This window comes from Falco punctatus (genome assembly GCF_963210335.1).
Source record: "Falco punctatus genome assembly, chromosome: 3".
Lineage (NCBI taxonomy): Eukaryota > Metazoa > Chordata > Aves > Falconiformes > Falconidae > Falco > Falco punctatus.
In genome coordinates, this window is record NC_137582.1 from 121,155,498 (window position 1) to 121,175,755 (window position 20,258).

The window sequence follows — 20,258 nt, forward strand, 5'->3', positions numbered from 1 at the left end:
TTGGGAGAGTAATAATAAACAGAAAACTTGCCACCCAGCTCTTGGATAAATGCAAAGTCATTATAAAAATGAACAGCAGCTGGATGTGATTCAGGGAGTTGTGCGGCCGCTCCTTATCAGGGTTAAATTTGTTGCAACTGAATTGTAGGCATTAACAGTTTCCGTCCCGCGGCGGTGTGAGAGGGTTAATGACATGCAGAGGAGCTCTGTCAAGTGCTTCCCATCAAACTAAGGATCAGGCTGCAAAGTTTGAGCCGGGCAGCCCTGGCACAGCCATGAAGCATGTTTCCAGGAGGAGGGTCTGGGGGGGTGGGGGGTAGGGGGGTGAGCAAACCGAACCAAAGTCCCCCCAGAAAAGCTCAGCCCTCCGCTAACAAGCACCGCCAAGCGCCGGTGGCCCCGGGTGCGTGGCACAGCGCCCCGCAGGACAGTGCAGAGCCACCGGGGAGCGGGGGTGCCGGGGCCCCGCAAAGCGGTGGGGGGCCAGGCTTGGGCCCCCCCCGGCAGCGTCCCCCGGCAGCCTCGTGCCTCTGCTGGTGCCATCGGCCCACCTGGGTGGCAATCGCATCCTCCTGGGCAGGGAGCAGGGAGCCAGGGGCCATCCCCGGGGTGCTGGGCTCCACACGCGGCACTCCTCTCTGGCCAGTCCTCTCTGCAGCCCCCGGCATACGAACCATCAGGAGCAAGCGGTCCTCCCGCCCTCTCTCTCCCTCCCCCCCCCCCCTTCCTCCTCCTCCTCCTCTTCAGCAGAAAATCATCGTATTTCATGTGTCGCTGCTCCAGCCTCGCCAATTGGCTGCGCACCCGCCGGCGGAAATGTCAGGAGCGGCCCCGCATCGCCCCCTGCTCCCCCTGGACCACCAGCTGCCCAGGCTGGGGCAGGGGCCGCAGGGCTGCCCATCCGAACGGCAGGGAAAGGGGATGATGCATGGCTGGGTTAGGATTTTTGGGGGGGGTGGGTTTTTGATTGTTTTTTTATTTTCTTTCGGGTTTGGTGTTTTTTTTTTTTTCATTTTAATGCCACTTTGGCTCAGCTCTGGAGGGATGCAGGCTGCCAGCAACTTGACCTTGACCTGCACGGTTGCATTGCCAGCAAAAAGCGGTTTCTGGATGATGGAGACCCAGCACATCTGCTCTGCTCCATAGAGCTGCCCCCCTCCATGCCAGTCCATGCTGGGGGGCTACACCGACCCACCCCAACACTGGCTCCATGGGTGCAGCTCCACTCGCCCTACAGGTACCGTAGGCGTTTGGAGGGACGATGCCTGGCAAAGAGATACTTTCCCCCCCTCTCCCCCACCTATTTTCAAAGTCAGTGCATTTGTTTACAGCTTACCCCCCACTTCCAGACCTTTCAAACAAGATGTATCAGCATGTTCCTTTATCATCTTCATAGCTGGAGAAGCTGGGATTTGGAAGCTGTTTGCCTGAAGCTACCCAGTGTGGAGCAACGGCTCAAGTAAGAAGACAGCCCAAGACTTCTCATCACCTGACCACTTCTCTTCTCAAAGCAGGCGGGGGGGGGGGGGGGGGGGGAATATCCAAAAATCTTCTTGGAAAGTGGAGCAATGGAATAGCAGAACGGAATAATCTGATGAAACTGCCATCCTCCACGCTTGCAAATACACCATGTAGAAATGAAATGTGAACACATCCAATGACGCTGAAAAATGTTCTCCTAAGAGCATCTGAGCCATGGTTTCCTGCTGGGCTCTCCAGCACAACAGGAGCATAAGGAACAGGGGAAATACAACAGCCAAAAGCTAACTTTTATTTTGTGGCTGTTTACACAAGGATAAATAAAATTGCATTGTCAAGAAAAAATAAAGAGGATTTGAGTGTGGCATTTATGGTACAAATCAGCTTATGAAACCTGCAGTTCTCTACCGATTGTGAAAAAACTCAGTCGTAAATGGGCAGTATATTGGACAGAAGGGTAAAAAGCTCCAAAGCTTCCTTATTTGAGCATCCTACAAGCAGCCTGCAGACTGAGTCTCATCAGTAAGTGGAGCTAGCCCAGGGCAGCGTGCTCCTGCAAGGGGAGCTTGGCAGTCACCATTCCCACCATCTACAAAGTCCTCTATCTCCCTGTGTCAAGGCAAGTGCTTTGGCACAGCAGAAACTCATCACCACTGTGTGTCACTGTAGGCATTAAAACAAGTGCAGTAAAAAGGAAGAAGGCAGATAATCTGGCTATTAAGCAAAAAGACCACTGTCTCAGTCCAGAGCAACAGGATGCAGTTCTTCATGCTGTTCTTCCCCTTCCAGATTTCAAGAGGAAGCCACACAACAAGACATTTCATCACCTGTGCCAGCCTGGGCTTCATCTGACAGATGACTCAAGACTGTCATGGTAGGTCTACAAGGTGCCATGCAGCTCCATGCATAAACATTTGGAGGAATTAATGGAGCTATAGAAGTGGTGTCACCATGCTGGCATTGTGCTCCTACCAACATCACCACCCTCACATGAGCCCAGTTCTCCACATGCCATCACGGTCTACCACACAGACCTTGAGAAGTGGCTTGTCTTCAAGGGCCTTGCTTTCCACACCAGCAAATCACACACAAAAATAGCTGTGCTAAGAAAGCATGGCAGAGTTTACTGGAGTCTATCAAGCTGACATCTAAATTACTAAATGACTGGCAAAACCAGAGGAAGCATCAGCTTGTAACACAGCACAGGGCAGCCACTGCTTGAGAGCATTGTGCAGGCTAGAGCACATGGTCCAATCTCCCAAGGAAAATACCACGCTGCGCAGAATGAAATCCTGTTTGAACAAGAGACTTTCTTTGGGAAAATGTACAATCAGCTTAAACATGTCCCCTTGGTGGCTATATATCTCCGCTGTTAAACATCAGCCTCATCACGAGCCTGCGTCTACCTGGCTTCAGCTCCTGATCTGGGGACCTCCCAGGCAAAAGCCAAGCCCCTCTGAGCAAAGCCAGACTCTTGTTTTTATTCCCTGTGAAACTTCAATGAGAAAGCCCCAAATGGGCAGGAGTTAGAAGAGATTACCTGCTACTGATTTTGCTCTCCATTTTTGCTCTTTTAGACCATTGCCACATTACCCTTATCTATGTAAGAGAAGGACAAGAGGTGTCACACAATTCTGCTTTGAGGCATATTCTCCACTTACAGGCGTTCAAGCTTCCCTCTGACCCCACACAATTTTTAAGACATCCTTCCAGAGAAGCACATACTAGAAGGTGGCACAGAAGTTGCAGCAAACCACAACCACCTGATCAACCCCTAGAAACAGAAATCAATAAAATAATCCTAAAAACAATTAGCTAACTAGGTTTTAATCCTTTTCATATACACATTGCTAAAGTTTCATCACCCTTTCTTACAGAAAACAGCATGTGTACAATGTCCATGCAAGTGTTTTCTACCAGTTACTTTAGCACTTGGCTTGCTCCCCTTCCCCCTATTTTTTTTTTAAAGGCAATACAAATTCAGCTTTCCTCCAGTATTCTGAAACTTTCCCAGCAGTTCAAAATTTGTTATAAATCAACATTAACAGCAGGGAGAATTCTCTGAATAGCAAAGGAAAGACCTGCACTACAAATCATCCACGTCTTCCCATGCTGAGCAGGATCTGAAACCTGGGAGACCCCACCCCCGATGGGTGCATGAGTTCACTGCTCCCTACGCAGTGAAGGACACCCTCATTAGAGGCGACACACACCACAAAACCTGAGCTAATAAGTTTTGCGGGGCTTATTAGTTGGGCTCCATGCTGGAGCTGGTCTTGCTGGGAACTAGCATGACTGCAAAACCGCCCTGCTGTGTGGCCAGGGAGGGGAGCTGGCTGTCATCAGTGAACAGAGTGGGCAGGAGCAGTGGGATGGGCCAAAAAAGGAGGCAAAACTATTAATTTTTTATAAATTTTTTTTACCTTTTTTTTTTTTTAACTTGCTGCTAGCACACCCACCTACTGGCTGTATTTTAGAGGTCCAAGACATTCACTCCGTAGCTCATTCCCCCTCCTCTTTCTCCCATGAAAATGATCACAGAAAATTATTAACAGAGTTCAAAATTGATTCAAAACTATTTTACACTACCTTGTGCATGCTTTTCTTTTGACAATACTAACCTGCTTAACCCTAAGCAAGTAGGTAGGGAAGGACACAGGTGCAGGGACCAGCTTAAAGCTTGTTCTAAACTCTGGGCATGTTTGCAAAAGGCAGCGTGCCCCTTTCCCCACACGCTGTGCAGGGGGCATCTGCAATGCCATGCACATACTGTGCACAGCACCATGCACATTGCTGAGCGGGATGAGCCTGAGCTCCTTACATGGGAATTCATGGGTCTGACATTTAACAGGCACTCACCTGCGAGAAATGACAGAGGCATGTGATGCTACATATTTTTTGCCTTTTTTTTTTAAACAACCTATCAAGCCTGCTTGACTAGAAGCAAAAAGTTGCATTTCCTTTTAATTGCTAGCTTCACTAATGCTCTTGGGATCAAAAAGGCAAGGTAGGAGTTTGTTCTTCTGTTTTTCTTCTTGCACTTTTTAATAAGTAGCAGAGACACAAAGACAAAGTAGAGCTTCGGTTTCAAGTCCTCTGCAGCTGCTGCCTTCCTGGGACCTAACACATCAAAACAAACAGGATTCCTGGTGCCACTACATAATGCATTGCATTTGGCTTACATACTGTGGTTTAGGAAGATGCAGAAGATAACAGCAGGTAGAGGGAGAAGGGATGAGTTGTAACCAGGGGAACAGACAACAGGGCTGTGAGGGCTGTCAGAGCCCCGAGTGTCTGTGCCTTAACCAAGCAGCTGGATTTTGATCTGTCTCCCCTCAGCGCCCACCTTGCTCGCTGAAACTCGGGGATCTTGCACGAGAGCAAAGTGGGGAGCAGGATGGGAAGGAGGAGATGCTGAGGAGCACCTGGTTGCCATTCACAGCTGGCTTTTTATCCCAGGGAGCTGGCTGCCTCCTGCATAACCCAGCAGCTCAGTCCCAGAATGGGAAGTGTCATGTGCCATTTGACTCTTTCTTGAGTCAAAAAAATCCAAAACCTTATTCAACCACAAACAAAAAAAGCAGGACCTTGCAGACAAGGGGTCTATGGAGGTTGCATGGGGGTGGGAGCTCTGCATTCCTTTGCCCATCATCACCCCGCAGCCAGTCTAATGGGTGTCCCAGGGATCGCCAGGAGCTGAAAGGGGCTGCACCAAGTACCTGCGCCTGAGGCACTGCACGAAGGGACCTGACCCAGTCTGGTTCATTTTGGGTTGAAGGGGGCACAGTCTTATAAGGGGAAGTAAGAATCACTGAGCAAACCTGAGCCTATTTCCTTACCAACCTCTCAGTTTTCAGCAGAAGCTTTTGGCCTTTTTTTTTTTTTTTTCTTTTTCCCTTTTCTTCTATTCCTACAGGAGGATGCTAGTTCTCTGCTACAGCAAACTGTATCTGCAGGGAATATTCACACGTTTGCCTGGGATTCCCATTACATCATTTGTCCTCATTTTAGTATATATATTGCTAAGCTTGTCTGTACACCCAAAATGAGCATATGTTAACTAAGACTGATTAAAGAACAAACATCTGCAAATATTTGGATTATTACTTCCAGCTAGTTCTGTGATCCAAAGTTACCATCCAATATCAAGTGAATCCCCAAAAGATTCATGTTTCAGATTAGAAAACTAGTTGATATTCAGGAGAGATTTTCCTGTCAGCTTCTCACTGAGCTCACAACCTAGTACTTTCCAGATCAGAGACATTTTTGCCCAATTAACTAAGCGACTGGGATAAAAAATACAATCTGCCATTGTGCTATAAAGAATACCAAAGCACAGAAAGGACAGGTATAAAAGCTCATGAGTCAGTAGTCTGTTCTCATGTTTTTGTTTCGGTCACTAAACAGCAATATCTTGCACCTCAGCATCTATCACCCAAAGTGATATTCAGGGACACAGGCATTAACTCCCCGTTGGTCTCTGTGAGGCTGCTGCCGGCAGAGCCCTGCAATATTGATTCCTCATCTCCGCTGTCTCACCACTGACTGCGATGCTTCTCAGGACAAGTTATGGGGCTCTTTAGCACTCCCAGTTGGCACTAGAGGTTTCGATGATCTCAACTGTCAGGAGTAGAGGGATGAGAGAAACCAGCTTCTTCAGAAGAAATTATTTGTCTAGGTATGACACTACAATGAAATTTGAAGTTTGATGAATCACATCATGAGTCAACTTCAGTTCTAGCCTGAGTCCTATTAGACAAGAGCTATAACAGCAGCTAAGCAGTCGGATGGGCTTTGCTTATTGTTGGGAGGGAGTTTTTCCCTTCCCTTTAAGTCATTCCTTGTCCTCATCAAACAGAAAACATTACCTAATTCCTCTACAGCCTGTACAGGATTGTGCGTTATCCCTCTACAACCACAGACAATAACCTCATACCATTTGGTGCAGGAAGCATCATAATCTGCAGTGCATTAAAGGTCTAAAAAAACCCTGCCTAATGTTAGAAGAGTCTCAAGCTGTTAAGTGTCTACTTAACTATGGTAATTCACTATGAAGTCTCTCCCATGGCACAGCTAGAGAGTTGTTTTCACTTTCTAATAATGAACACATGACTTTGGCATTTAATGAGGTCCCAAAATAACTGAACTAAAAGGCAAAATCCAAGAGTTTTTACTGCCCAGGGAGGGAAAAAAAAAATCATAATTAAAATAGTGAATGGGCAGAAGAATAAAAGATAGGCCAGGAGTGATTGTAAAATCATTTAGGTGGAATCGTGAGCGTATTGCTTTCCTGTCCCAAAAGGGGTTTAAAAGTGTGACAGGAGGCAGCTGGCCTTGCAGTATGTACCTGGGGCTCGACATCTTCTCCTTACTTATCACCCTATACCATCAGGAATACCGGTCCCTTGTCTTGGATTCAACACAGTGATGATTAAAAAGAAGCACCAACAAAATCATTCACTTTGGTAGCACTTTCCTCTGTGGCCATCAGAACACACTGCAGACATCGGTGATACCTCATTGCATCATCACTGAACCATCTGTTCAAAACTATGCAAGCAGAGGGGCGGAGAGGGTAGGCAGTGTGGAGAGTTGTATTTCGAGTTAGCCGGAAAAGCCCACAGGTTATGACTATGAACTCTCTGCTGTAAGGACAGGGCTGGAGAGTCCATGGTCCCAGTGTCTTGGGTCCAGAGTGATCCCAAAGAGCCATCACCAAGGTAGATCTAGTTTTAAAAATTCTGGAAAAGCCTGGCCTGTAAATAGTTTGGTTTGGGTTTTTTTTGGGGGGTTTGTTTGTTTGTTTTACTTTTTAAATTCCAGCAGGGGAGTGTGTTTCTCTTCTGCGGAGATAAGGCTTGCCAAGCAGCAAAACCCCAGGGCAGAAAATTCATTTGAAGAAAAAGAGAGACCCAGCCACTACCAAAACTGCTCTGTGGGTACAGTGCAAATTCTGCTTCAGAGGTGACCGATTTCTGACACAGCAGCAGAGGTAGGCTTCCTTACTCATAGGGTTTGGAAAAGTGGGGTACAGTGCATTTCTCCAACCTTGTGCTTTTACATTTGCCCAGAGCGGGAATGTGCTGCCAGCTCAGTGCTGCAGTATCTCAGAAGGATGACCACAGGCAGTGGTCAGATCCTGGTCTCATGAGGACACTGGTGTATCCAGGTGCAAATGTGAGGAAGGATGGTTGGAGACTTCGAGGTCACGTGGTAACCCCAAACTCAGAAATGGTTTGGAGGTTGAGGCAGTCCAAGCTGCGGGTCTAAACTACATCCTAAGGCTGGTCCCTGGCTCATGCCTTCCTCTGAACCCAGCCCAGGCCTGGTTTACAGGGGACACCTTGTCTGCACCAACACCCTGCCAGGGACAATTCAGCACAGGTGCCCGCAGCAGGTCCACAAGCCAGCACAGGTGCTGGCCCCTCACCTGTAACCTGAGGGACTGTGCGGTACGCATCTGCCCCAAGTGACCCACCTCGGGTGACAAACGCTGGTCAAAGGCAGCCCTCCACGGTATGACTGCAGCAACAGTCCTGAGTTCAGAATTTGTGCATGTTTAATTTTCTTATTTAAATACTTCTACACATTTAATTCATCAGGTTGTTTTACAAACAGTAGAAAATAAGAGCTAAGAAAACTTGTGAATTTTTAGATTAAAACCTGTGGTAAGATTTCATTTCAAATTGGACTTAAGGAAAGTAAATTACATTTTGGCTAAAGGCCAAGTTCTGAATTTCTAATTAATGTAATCAAACTTTTTCATAGTCTAACCCTTGATAATTTATAGAACCAATTTCACTAAAAGGCAGTTAGGGTGAGCCTTGCACCAAATAAGACAGAAATAACCAGTGAGTTCAAAGGATTTGTTCTCATTAACCCTAGAGAAAATGGGTTCAGTGATGAGCTGAACAGTAGTAGCAGATAGTAACTCAAAAAATGTATTTCAAAAGGTTGAGTAAACACTGCATTGTTAAGTTTTACCAGAGATAGGCAGGTAATGTTGATCATTCACATAAAAAAATACACATTTTACGTTAATACTAAGAAATGACGAGAGAATTCAAGCATGTAAGAATTTGCATCTTTTCATTAGACCAACTAAACGGACTGGAACCAAAATAGATGGAGCAGCATGCCTAAAACTTCACCCACTTTTATCAGTCTTATCAGCTGGTGCACTGAAAGGTACGGCCAGTCCTCATGGGCTCCTTCAATACCTTTACACTAGCATGTCAGTAACAAAACACATCATTAATATATACAAGCAATCCGCAGTCAGGCTTTCAGAAGCCTGTTATGACCAACTTTATCAGGAGATAACTGTTTTATTTCCAGCTAAACAGCCAGGTTGCCTGTAGAAGCAGTCACTGGAAAGGAATTAATGAAAATATCCATTGCAGAAACAACGAACCTAGTTAACTAACTCAAGACCATCACACTTAGGGGAAATGGCATATGCTGGCCTGACCAGATGGAGTAGGATAAACTGTCTGCCTGGTCCTGGTCACCCACTGCTCATCCTGCTCCTGAACAGCCACCCAGGGCACCTGCTCGGTCAGGTTTTGTGGCAAATTTTTTCCTGTTGCACGATCTGCCAGCCCAAACCTGTGTCAAAGCTACATATTGTTTTACTACAGAATATTCTGCTTGCTTTTTCGTTTGCCCCCGGCCCACCCCCCCCCCCCAACCCACCCCTTTTTTTTCTCTCTTTTCTCTATCAAGGGGATGATCCTTGCTACCACCATGCAGAAGGAGCCTTGCCCAGGCACACAGATAACCACTTCCATTCTGCAAAACTGTCAAGTCCTGAATGATGTGACAAAAGAGGCTCAGCACCCAAGAAGGGCCTGATGTGCACAGCAGCAAGAGCAGGAAATTAGAAATTAGGGGCAAGACATCTGCAGAAGTGAATCTGGCTTGTTTAGCTGACAGCCAAGGAGTGTGACACACCTATGAAACAGGGCTGTTCTGGTGACCCCGAGCAGCTACTAATTAAGCTTTAGTTTTGCTCGGGAACCACAGCATGATCTATAGCATTAGCTATATGCACTCTGATACACATACATGTTCACTACATAAATATATTCAGTGTTGAATATATATTATATTGAACCTAATGGCTGCTCATACTCCTGGGAAATCACTCTTGATGGTCTCAACATGAGTTTTGCTCACATCAGCTATGGGGACAGGGAGCAGGCAGAGCTTCTGCGAGCAGGAAAACATCTTACATGCAAGAGCCCTCACAAACAAATCAAGCACCTTTTGGAGCAGCAGTAAGGGCAGCAGTGCAGCGCTGGCTGCATCAGCCCTCTCTGCCTGAAGGTGCCCCCAAGGAAGCAGTGGCCAGTTGCCATGGGCATTTCCAGTCCCAGATGCCTAATAGAAGAGAACACAAATAGTGAAATTTGGCTAAATTTATCAAGTTAGTTGCAAGAATACAACTATCAAAACTGTAAATTACACCTTTGATTCAAGAGGAAAAACTCATAAATGAAGGGAACTTAGCAAGGTCAGTTGAGGTAAGCTTAGAGATGGGAACAGAGAGGATGACTGGAATTTCTTTAGCTATTGGGTGCAAAATTAGTAGGAATTTGCATTCTGGAAAAAGAGGGGGTGATAAAAAAATCATGAAGAAAAGCTCCAGACTAGCTAGATAATTAAAACTCTTTCAAGGCATACTAGCAGTAAGCAGAGAGATTGCGAAGACAGAGGAAAAGAAACTATCCCAAAGCAAGCTGCATCTTAAAGGTTGGGAAACAATGTTATAAGTGAAAAATAGTGCAAGTCAAACTGAATTAGAGTCTGCAAAGGAAATTAAAGCAACTCCTTGAAATGACAGAATGTTTTCTCCATATAAATATAATTAAAACAAGAAAAGAGGTCACTATGGGTGGCACCAGGATTAAAGGTAAACAAAATATGTTTCAGACTGTATAATACTTCACTTCAGATTTCAAGAGGAAAAGGGGCAAAGGCAGGATGACCACTGGGAGCTGATCACATCAGGGGCTGACATAAAACTGAGAGACCAATGGCTGTACACAGGTCTAAGAAGTGGCCTGAATCCAAACAGTTATGATGACTAAGACTTCATGTTACATTTTCCCTGTGGAAAGTATCAAAGTAAGCTGAGCACAGGCTGCTGCTGAGTCTCATCTTTGTAGCACACAACATCAAGGTCTTTTGAAACTTGACTAGAATACTCACTATAATGCCATGTAATCATGCATCCAGCTGGGAAAATGGCAGTAAGAAGAATTGTAAAGGACATAAGAAATTGGTCATCAGGAAGTTTCCCACCGTTTTCACCAATAACAGGACTAGTAAACCAGGATGACCCTTGAAACTGCTCCGGAATTGTTCTCCAGACCTATTTAATATAAAATTTTCATAAGACAAAGCAGGTGGATTCTGAGGAAAACTGCTGACGATATGAAGAAAGGAAGCATCATCAATGAAGGAAAATGAAGTATCACACAGGGCAAGTGGAATGACTCTGAAGACCGCAGCACTAGGACCAGGATGGAGCTTCATGGTGCAGAGGATGAGCAAATTTGTAAGAAAAGGAAGAGGGTGAAAAATATTCTACAGATAGCTGGGAGGTCTTTAGTTAGAAAAAGAGGCTTTGGAAAGAGAGACTCAAGTGCACCAAACGGTGAAGGCAACCAACAAGAAGCAGAAAACAAATATTCAGTGTTAAAACACAGCCAGCAAGATCCATTCAGGAGATACCCATGCTGTTGTACAAGTCCCTGATGCAGCCTCATGTGAAATCCTAACCAAATCTCAGAGAAATGCACCAGCAAAGGTGCAGAAAACCAAAACCATGATCACTGAAGCAATGGGGAACATACGATCCAAAGGAAGACTAAAAGAGGACAGTTTGTTTGACCTAGCAAAATGCAAGCTGAGAGGAGAAGAGCTATTTCAAGGACAATATTGGCACAATATCAAACAGAGATAACACAGCCAAGGAATGAATTTAGTCTGGAAGTCTGTCATAGTCTTCAACGTTTCTCTTCTACAAGAGTAAAGGCAAGAAGTTACAAGACAAAACCTGGTCCCTTTGCAAGAAGCCCACGGGAAGGCCTTGGCACTGGGTCAAAGAGGGCTTTGAGCATCTGAGCCTCGGTCACCCACCTGCCTGCACCAGGGTTTGGGCTTACAGCGAAACCCCACCGTGAGCTACGGTCACCTGCAGGCTGCAAGACCTGCTGCCGCCTTCATCACCAGCAAATCAGGAGTATCAGCACGGTTTCTCCACGGCTTTATAAACAACATTTGCAGTAAAGCGCTAAAGTTAGCCCTTTGTAACCGTGTCCAGGTGAATAATATTAAGAAAACCCCACGATGGAACAAGGAGGAAATAAGAAAATTTCAACAAGATTGTCAGGAATAAACATCTACAGTGGTGTGGGAAGGAACTGGCCTTCTGTGAGAACAAGGTCAAGTCAAACCAAAACCAAATCCTAACCTGCAGCTAAGACCAATTGGACTACAGTGGTCTGGATCCCAGCTAAAAGGCTTTGTTTTCGTCAGTGAGAGTTTGAGGGGACAGATTCTTGGTGTAAGCAAAAGATCTAAACCGTATTTGGCATCTGTTTTTCTGCATGGATCAAAGATAAACAATTCAACTGATTTGTTTGATTTAGGAGGAACAAAATAACACTACTGTTAAATATTTTAGGTGAGATTTCATACAGTTTCCTTTGTGTCCAACACTTGTTATTTAAGATAACATCCTGCTTGGATCAAGAAAATATTTCAATTAAATTCAAAACTGTATCAAGCATCCAACTATTCAGCAAGATGAATATTTGCACAATGTTTAGCTTGACATTCATTGGAGTTTGACTACTGGAAGCAACGAACCAGCTTGCTTTTTTTCCCCTCCTTATCTCAATTCTGATAATATTTTGCAGTTTCTCAGGCTGGTCAAACTCCGTGTTCACTATGAAAGTCACGTTCAAGTAATCTGATGGTCATCAGCCCCTCCAAGCCTAGCAAGGCAGCACAGCCCATTCAGTCAGGGATCTAACCCCTCGCCGGCTGTGAGCAAGCAGTCTGTCAGAGGATGATACATTTCTTACTGTGCTTCCAGTGAAGCACATCTGCGAGTTAAAAACACCATTGCAGTGTGGAAAATCTATGCTTCCTCCTGTCTGACCCTAATCCAGGTGAGATCAGCTGTGGATGAAGGAAAATGAAATAAAATATTAGCTTCCAAGTGTTGGATTAGTCCTACTAGAGGTGACGCTAGCAGTATCTTTTAGAAGACAAAAGGAAGAAAAGAAAGCTAGGCTTGGGACTTAGACTTCACACTGAAGGCCTGAGTTTGGAATTAGAAGTTGCTGAAGCTAAACTTTTCACTTCTGGCCCTCCAGTGCCACTTTCTTTTAATTTCTGAGGTCCCAGGCTAACGCACCTTTGCCTGGCTGCAGGCACCAGCTCAAGCATGCAACAGCCATGCTCTGCTTCCTTCTGTAAAACAACAGCTAATTAAAAATCCCCAGAAAACGGATATTTATTTTTGACATTGCTCTTTGCTCATCAGTTCTCCCAAAGCACAGTAACAGCAGCAGCAGTTTCAGGTTGGATCACTGGACTGTGCTGAAGATTAACCCCTTGCTGATCCTCCAACCCAGAGAAGCTCATGAATAAATTAATAATCCTGCCATCAAAAGAGGGTTTGAACAATAAGAAACAACAAGGTGATGACAAGTGGGCACAAACAGAATGATAAAGATAAAAACTAGTCAGCCAAGCATCCCACGTAATCTACAACAAGAGTCCTAAAGTAGCTTGCACATGAAAATGAATTTGCAGGCTGCATCACACCCTTAGCTCTGGCACAACTGTTTCACTTGCAAATGTCATAATTCATTCCAGTCTCTTATGTGGGATATTTACAAATGATATGTGTTTGAAATGAGAGTAAATTATAATTTATTATCCATATTTTTCTTTCTAATACTGCCCTAAGTATTACTGAGTATTTTTAAATGCACCCAGCTATAAAATTTATTCAAGTACCTCTGACAGAAGTGAGATTTACTGAGAATAATCATTAGATCCACTGATATCATTCATGGATATAATTCAAAAGTGTCTACAAAGACTACTTAGGCATCTTTCAGTAAGAAAATGTTGAGGGTCATGGCTTGGTTCCTCTCTGCTAATTAAATTACTGTGAAAATAATGGACACTTCGGGGATCTGAGAAGACGAGAAAGCCAAAACTTGCTCCAAAATCAGAGGTCTTTGTTCAGTTTTTTTAATAGTCCTGAGGAAGCTGAGGACTCACTTTTCAAAGAAGAAAAATCAAGTGCATACTAGTACAAAATGCTCCTGTTGTTTCTTCTATGGCATTTGTACACCCAAAGAGAACTTCACACATATCAGTGCCATCTACAGAAGGAGGAAAATGAGCCCGAGAAGCACAGAGGTCAGACCTGCTGTCTGATGAGCCTGGGATGCTCTCCTCACGTGGAGGGCATTTAGCCCTGCTGTCCAGGCAGGGGCTGTGCCCCTTCACAGGGGTGCAGTGGGCTGCAGTGTTTTGCATCCTTCCTGCGCACATCCCTGAGGGAACACTCGCCTGCAGAAATCACGCGTGTGTCATTTTGAAATAGGCAGTCTGTGGACTTTGTGAGAGTACTTTCTGTAAATTACTTTCAAAACATAGCCATCTTTTCAGTTCATTTGCCAAGTAATAATATTTATACAGTGCTGTTCATTGAAAGAGTTCAAATGACAGCTAATAAGAGACGTTCAAATTGGTGCTTCAGCTCCCTTCACCTCAAAAATAGAAGGAAAACCACAAACCAAAAGAAAGAAAATCCAGCAGAAAAGCACAAAGAAACCCATGTTTCTTTCCTGAGGGTGTACAAGCTGTACAAAGGGCCTCTGGAGTCAGGACTGAGGACCGATATCCTATTCCAGCTCCAGGTGGACCCTCACAGGTTGGCAGGCACCGCTACTCAGCGCCATTCCCAGACCAACATCTGGGTGAACCAAAAGCTCCAGGCAAAAGCAGCCTCATCCAATAAATCAGTTATCACCAGAGCTGGTGATGGCAGATGAAAACAGGCATCCCCACAACTGAGCCACACAGCAGGGCAGTAAAATGCGCCCCACAAAGATACCTTCTTACATTGTCACTGCTCTTTGCAAAATTCACTTTTAAAGGCAGGCCAAATCTAGTTTATTTGTAACACAGCTGAAAGTTTTATCTAACAGTGCGCACGTACCATACCAATGAAGAAGATGTAAGCAGTATGAAAGAAATCTGGTGACTGAAGTCGGGCAGACGGCTGGGGCATTGCAACTGCAGTCACTGACGAGCGGTAACCAGGTGCCCGGACTGCCCCAGCCAGTGCGAAAGCTGCTTTATGGAGCCTACAAACGCTCTGCCTGTACGCAGTGTTTCCTGCATTCCAATGGTTGAGTGATCAAAAGATTTCATATTTTTAAGATTATTTCTTTGCAATATGACGGTGCAAGTTTAATGATCCATCCTATCCACTCCTTTGCATTGAATGTCACAGGAAGCCACGTGCTTAATGAGGCATTGGAGATTCCCTCAGAGGTTTCTCATCCAAATATTGACCCAATCATGTGTTGAAAATCCAAGCAGCCAAGGAAACTTTGGGGTTTAGTTAATAAAAGTGCAGTGACATCATCTACCCTAACCTTCTGATCTTCCAAGGCAGGAGGTTTTAATTCGCTTTTCTCCCTTCTTAAAGTATAGTGGCAGCTGGTTTAGATTAGGAATAAGCTCTCTAGAAACTGGAGGATCTCTCCAAGAAGACAGTTTAAATTCTCACATACAATCTCTGCACATACTTTCTCCATCATGCTATCTTTCCCAGCTTGGATTCATTAAAAAGAAAAAAATCAAAACACAACTATTAATCTGGAAATCAGTGAAAACCAACAGCTCTTTACCACTTGACACTAGATAAAGAAGTAAGAGTAACAAGAATCAATAGATAATTGCCTACGATAGCTGAGCAGAGCGCCTTGGGGCAGCACCCTTGCCGCTGAGCTTTCCTGTGCCACTGGTCACTTGCCCACTAAAGCACCAGCCACAGACCTGGTCAGGGGGAAAACAGCCCTGAAATGCCCCAAAAGGCTGGAGGCAGAGGAAGAACTCAGGCAGTTTCACACTGAAGCTGCAGGTTAAGCAAGCACACCTCACCCTCCCCAGACCAGTCATTGCAGCAGGATTTCTGGAATGATTAACACATTTAATTTGCAATATCGAGTCCTGAGCACGAGAAGTTTTCAAGACAGTAGCCTGGATACAGCCACAGATGGGCTGGGCAGGAGCAGTCTCGCAGTAAAATAATGCCTCGTAACATGATTGATCTACCTGAGTAAATGTAGCAAGGATTAAACAACAAGACTTTTTGCAGCTTCAAATGCAATTCCCTGCAGGTTACCACCACACTTTTCATTTCTCAGCACTGGTAATAATGTTTAGTTTTTCTTTTTAATTGCAAAAACTTCTCTAAAATATTAGCTAAGCAAGAGGAAAACCAAACTCTATTTAATGGCCTTCTACAAAAAGGAAAAAATGCCTCAGGGCAGGGGTTTATGTATGGTTTGGGGGGAGGGGGGTTGTTGGTTTGGTTTTATTTGTTGGGTTTTTTTAAAGAGAAACTTTTAATTCTTCAATAAATAAAACAAGGGAAGGGGTTGGGTGTTGCCACACCAGCCATTTGTTTCATCAATAAGCTTACACAAGTGACTGTAGCAAGTGACAAGGAAGCACGAAAAATGAAGGCAATGCTTTGACAGGTATCTCATGCATTTTATCAAAGTAAACGTGATCCAGAAATATGAAAGATAGGTTCTGCAATACACTGGCTTCAGGAAATTAAATGCTTGTTTCTATAGGGCAAGCAGCAGTGACTGGGCAAAGGATGACCTTGCAGGGCAGCCTGATGGACTGCTGTTCCAACTTCACATTACACCCCATGATATCAGCAAATCTTCTCCAGGGTCCTGACCAGCTGCTCATAGTCTCTGTTCAGATGCCACCCTCCCCTTCCCAGCTCAAAACACTTCACTGCAGTTCCTCCACTGGCAAATGGAAAATATAAGAATTAAACCCTCTGAAGTTACAAAAGCTTGGTGACAAACGAAGATCCATCATCAAGGCCCTTCAGAGCTCACCTCCCCATACATAGGCACTGGAAGGTCCTCCCGCACACACACGTGCTAAAAGATGATTTTTTTCCCTGACTGTTCCTTTGAGTTTCATCTATTCCAGTGCTGGCACATATGTGCCGGTGGTTCATTACTCTCCAAACACACGTCTGAAACTTTTAATTAGGCAGAAGCTCTGGTCTCTGAGCGCCCAAAGCTGCCACACGCCGGCTTTAGGGAGCAAAGCACTCGTGCCTCCGTGGAAAGGCAGCGGCAACTGGGGGCAGGAGGAGGAACTGGAGACCTGACAGCCCTGTCTGATGGGCAGCCACTTAACAAGTCTCACGTTTTTTAAGTGAGTAATTTATTTTAGATTACTTCTAATGCTGAAATTAATTTAACCTGTTTAAACTTTGTGTGTCGTCACATGTTGCAGAAGTACAGCTTGCCATTGCTCCATGTGTATTAATAGCAATTCTTAGACTATTAATAACTGGAGCCCAGCAGCTGATCTGTGTCATCTGCCTGGGGGTCTCCAAGCACCAGCAAATGCCAGTGTCCCCTTCTAAGCAGGAGGTACATGAGCATCAGAAGGCACAGCTGGTGATGGGAAGAATGAGCAAAAAAGACACAGAAAAACCCAGCTGTGGTCAGCCAGGGAGGCTGTGATGGTCCTGGGAGCAGAGCCCAAAGCCTCATCCTCTAAGCTTTGATCTGGCAGAGACTGGGATGGGCAGATGGGAAACTGTGATCTCCTTGGGGCAGGGAGTACTCATCTCTTTTCTTTGTACATGGAGGCAAGCACAGTATTCAAAGATGAAAAAACATTTTTTTTTTTTAAATGAGCACTGGAAACCCCCCTGATCATTTTGTACCAGTGGCAAGACTCAAAACTTTCTGTTGGTAGGTGGCAGGGTGGGATGAGAAAAAATTTCATTACAAGATGAAAGGTTTCACACTCCTCCCTCCAGCTAAAATCTGCATTACTCTGAGCATGAGCAGGAGGTTTCAGCTCCCTCTGTCCCATCTACCCTGTGGCAAATCCTTTGAGTGGTTACAGCAAAAAAAGGAGGAGGCAATGTCCCTATCTGGAAAGTATTTTTTAAAAGCATCTCCTCTGAATAAGTTTGTCACATTAAATTATAAAGAAATCAGAAGCCAATTTCACTTCTGTCATCCCTGCTGCAGACAGCAGATGGGAAGACCCTCAAAATACCATTACTGTAAGTTGTATGTTAAAACATGAGGTTTGTCTTGGGGCAATAAAACCAGATCACCCTGACAAGGAAAGATGAATATCTTCAGCTGCACCCTGTTTTTTGCTTAAGCAGGTAAACACAAACACATCCCCTAAAGCAGAAATCCATTGTTATCAACATATACATACACACACACACTTAGCTATTTTGTAAATTACAGTGCAGAAAGGAGTCACAGATCAGTGGAATTTATTTTTCAAAATAAAAGCCAAAAAAAATCATGGCGCCATAGGCTTTAATGCTTTCTGTAGATTAAATCATCTTCAGCCAACTGGTGGCAGAGAGTGGGAAGTCAGCTGAACATACCGACAGTTACAACCTCAAATTTTGCCTGGAATGGCACAAAATTTAGTGTTTTACTGAAATCCCCAACTCAGCGGCACAGTCAACTACAGGAAAAAATCCACCTTTCATGTTACCAACCGGAGGGAAAAACCTGTGCCCACTGGAGCCAGAGGGTAAAGCTTTCCCCTACCCTGTGCAGTGCTCGCTGGTCCCAAAGAAGGAGAAGCCTTCCCCGCTCTGAGATCTCAGACGGGAGCTGGAGGCACAGCTGGACCCATGGGCGCTGAGCTGATGCCTGCAGGGCTGGCGTGGGCTGCTCAGCAGAAACCCCCCCAGCCCCGGCTGACACAGGCGGCAGAGCAGCACCCAGCTCCCACCCCTGTGTCCCGGGACACCTCTCCCAAAGCAGCCCCCAAGCCATCCTCTGGCACCTCAGAGCAGTGAGGCTGGAAAGCACCTTTCTCAACAGTTTTTGAGGGCTTTGGAGAGTTTTTCTGTGCTCTGCAGGAAGACACCAGAATTTCAGAGGAGCCTGAATGTGCAGTAAACTTTCTGCATATTGTATACATGGATACTTAAGATGCAGCCAAATCCAAATAATTCCCTATATCACATATATAGTATTTAATTATATTATTGTATTAATTATATACGGTAACAATTTTTTTCCTATTATGTCACAAATAACATGTCACAGAGGAAAGCCCATTACAACCTCATCTGGGTCCCAGGAAGTTTGTAGCCCCATTCCAGCACCTGCTGCACAAGCATCCACATGCAAAACCAGACCCCAGCGCCGCCCACAAGAGGCACCTGAGGATGGATCTGGTTTGCAGACTGCCAGCGCTGCCTCCTGCGCAATGCCGCCAGCCCCAAACAGGGCTCAAGGAAACAACCGAAGCATCAGGAAAGTTCACATTTTAGACACATTCAAACTTCAGAAGCATACTGCCACTCCTTTTCTCCTAGTCCTGGTCTAGGTGTGAGAAACATTAGAAAACAGCAACAGATGCATTTGTCTGATGCAAGGAAAAACACGGACTTATAGATGATTAATATAACAGTTTGCTCTAGCAACACATTCAACCACTTTTCATTTATTTCTGTCACCATCTGCAGAGGACAAAACTTTTCCCATTTCTCTTTCAGCCACTTCCCTCCCAGGGGAGCTTTGGCAAGTTTTTATAAATGCTACGCAGACACTCAGTACAAAAGGACAGTGGTTCTCCAACTCAGGCTATCCACAAGCCCTTGGATAGCAACAATTTGGGCTTCTTTCTCCTTCAGGCTTGAAGCACCAGCAGCAGCATCAAAAGCCTGCACAGGCTGCCTGTGAGCCCTGGGGCTTTGTGCTGATCAAGCCCAAGGGTCTGGCAGGAGCCATCTGTGCCACCGGCTGCTGGCCCGGGCTGGCAGCCGTTCCCCTCGTCGGCAGCAGCATCCCAAGCACAGCCTGGGGTGCCCTTGCCTCAAACTCAATAGCATGTCAAAATTGCTCAAATGTTATGTTCCATAACAACAGGTTTTTCAGCAGAGGCAGTTTTATACACATATATATGCTCACACAGACAGGCGCATGTGTATATATAGATATGTACATCAATGTATATAACGTGTGTTATTCAGCAAAGCACTGCACAGCAGGTGGCTGGTTTGCAATCAAGGCCACTACACCACGGTTGCTGCTCCCAGCCCCACATGCCAAGGCTGGGCAGTCATACCCAGAAACAAAGAGCTATTTCGAGTGCCAAGCTTCACTTTCCTTTCATCTGCCTTTTGGGCTTCTGACATTCACATTTTTGAGACTTCTTCTGAAACATAAATATATATTTTTTGCAGCCAGTCTGACCTCGAGCACACACAGCCCAGCTGGGCTTTTGCTGGGATCAGTTGGGTATTTGTCACCTAATCAAATGACATGCTTTCATCTGAGGTTGCAGCTTCCCAACTGGTATAAATTAATTTATGTCTGCATCAAAGGGCAGAAGCCAGCCTCACTCCCTATCCCAGGCCATTTGATCAACTCCTTTAGAGCAGCATCAACTTTTAACATGGCCACCAATCTATGTGGGAAAAA

General features: G+C 45.2%; 1 protein-coding gene across 1 annotated transcript in view; it reads right to left on the minus strand.

Moving 5' to 3' along the window:
• Positions 1 to 18,309, minus strand: part of HIVEP3 (HIVEP zinc finger 3) — a 287,505-nt gene extending 269,196 nt beyond the window's left edge. Inside the window, exon 1 of the mRNA XM_080379503.1 lies at positions 552 to 18,309. The gene's annotated coding sequence lies outside the window, so the exon portion shown is untranslated. The remainder of the gene's footprint in view (positions 1 to 551) is intronic.
• Positions 18,310 to 20,258: the final 1,949 nt, after the last annotated feature.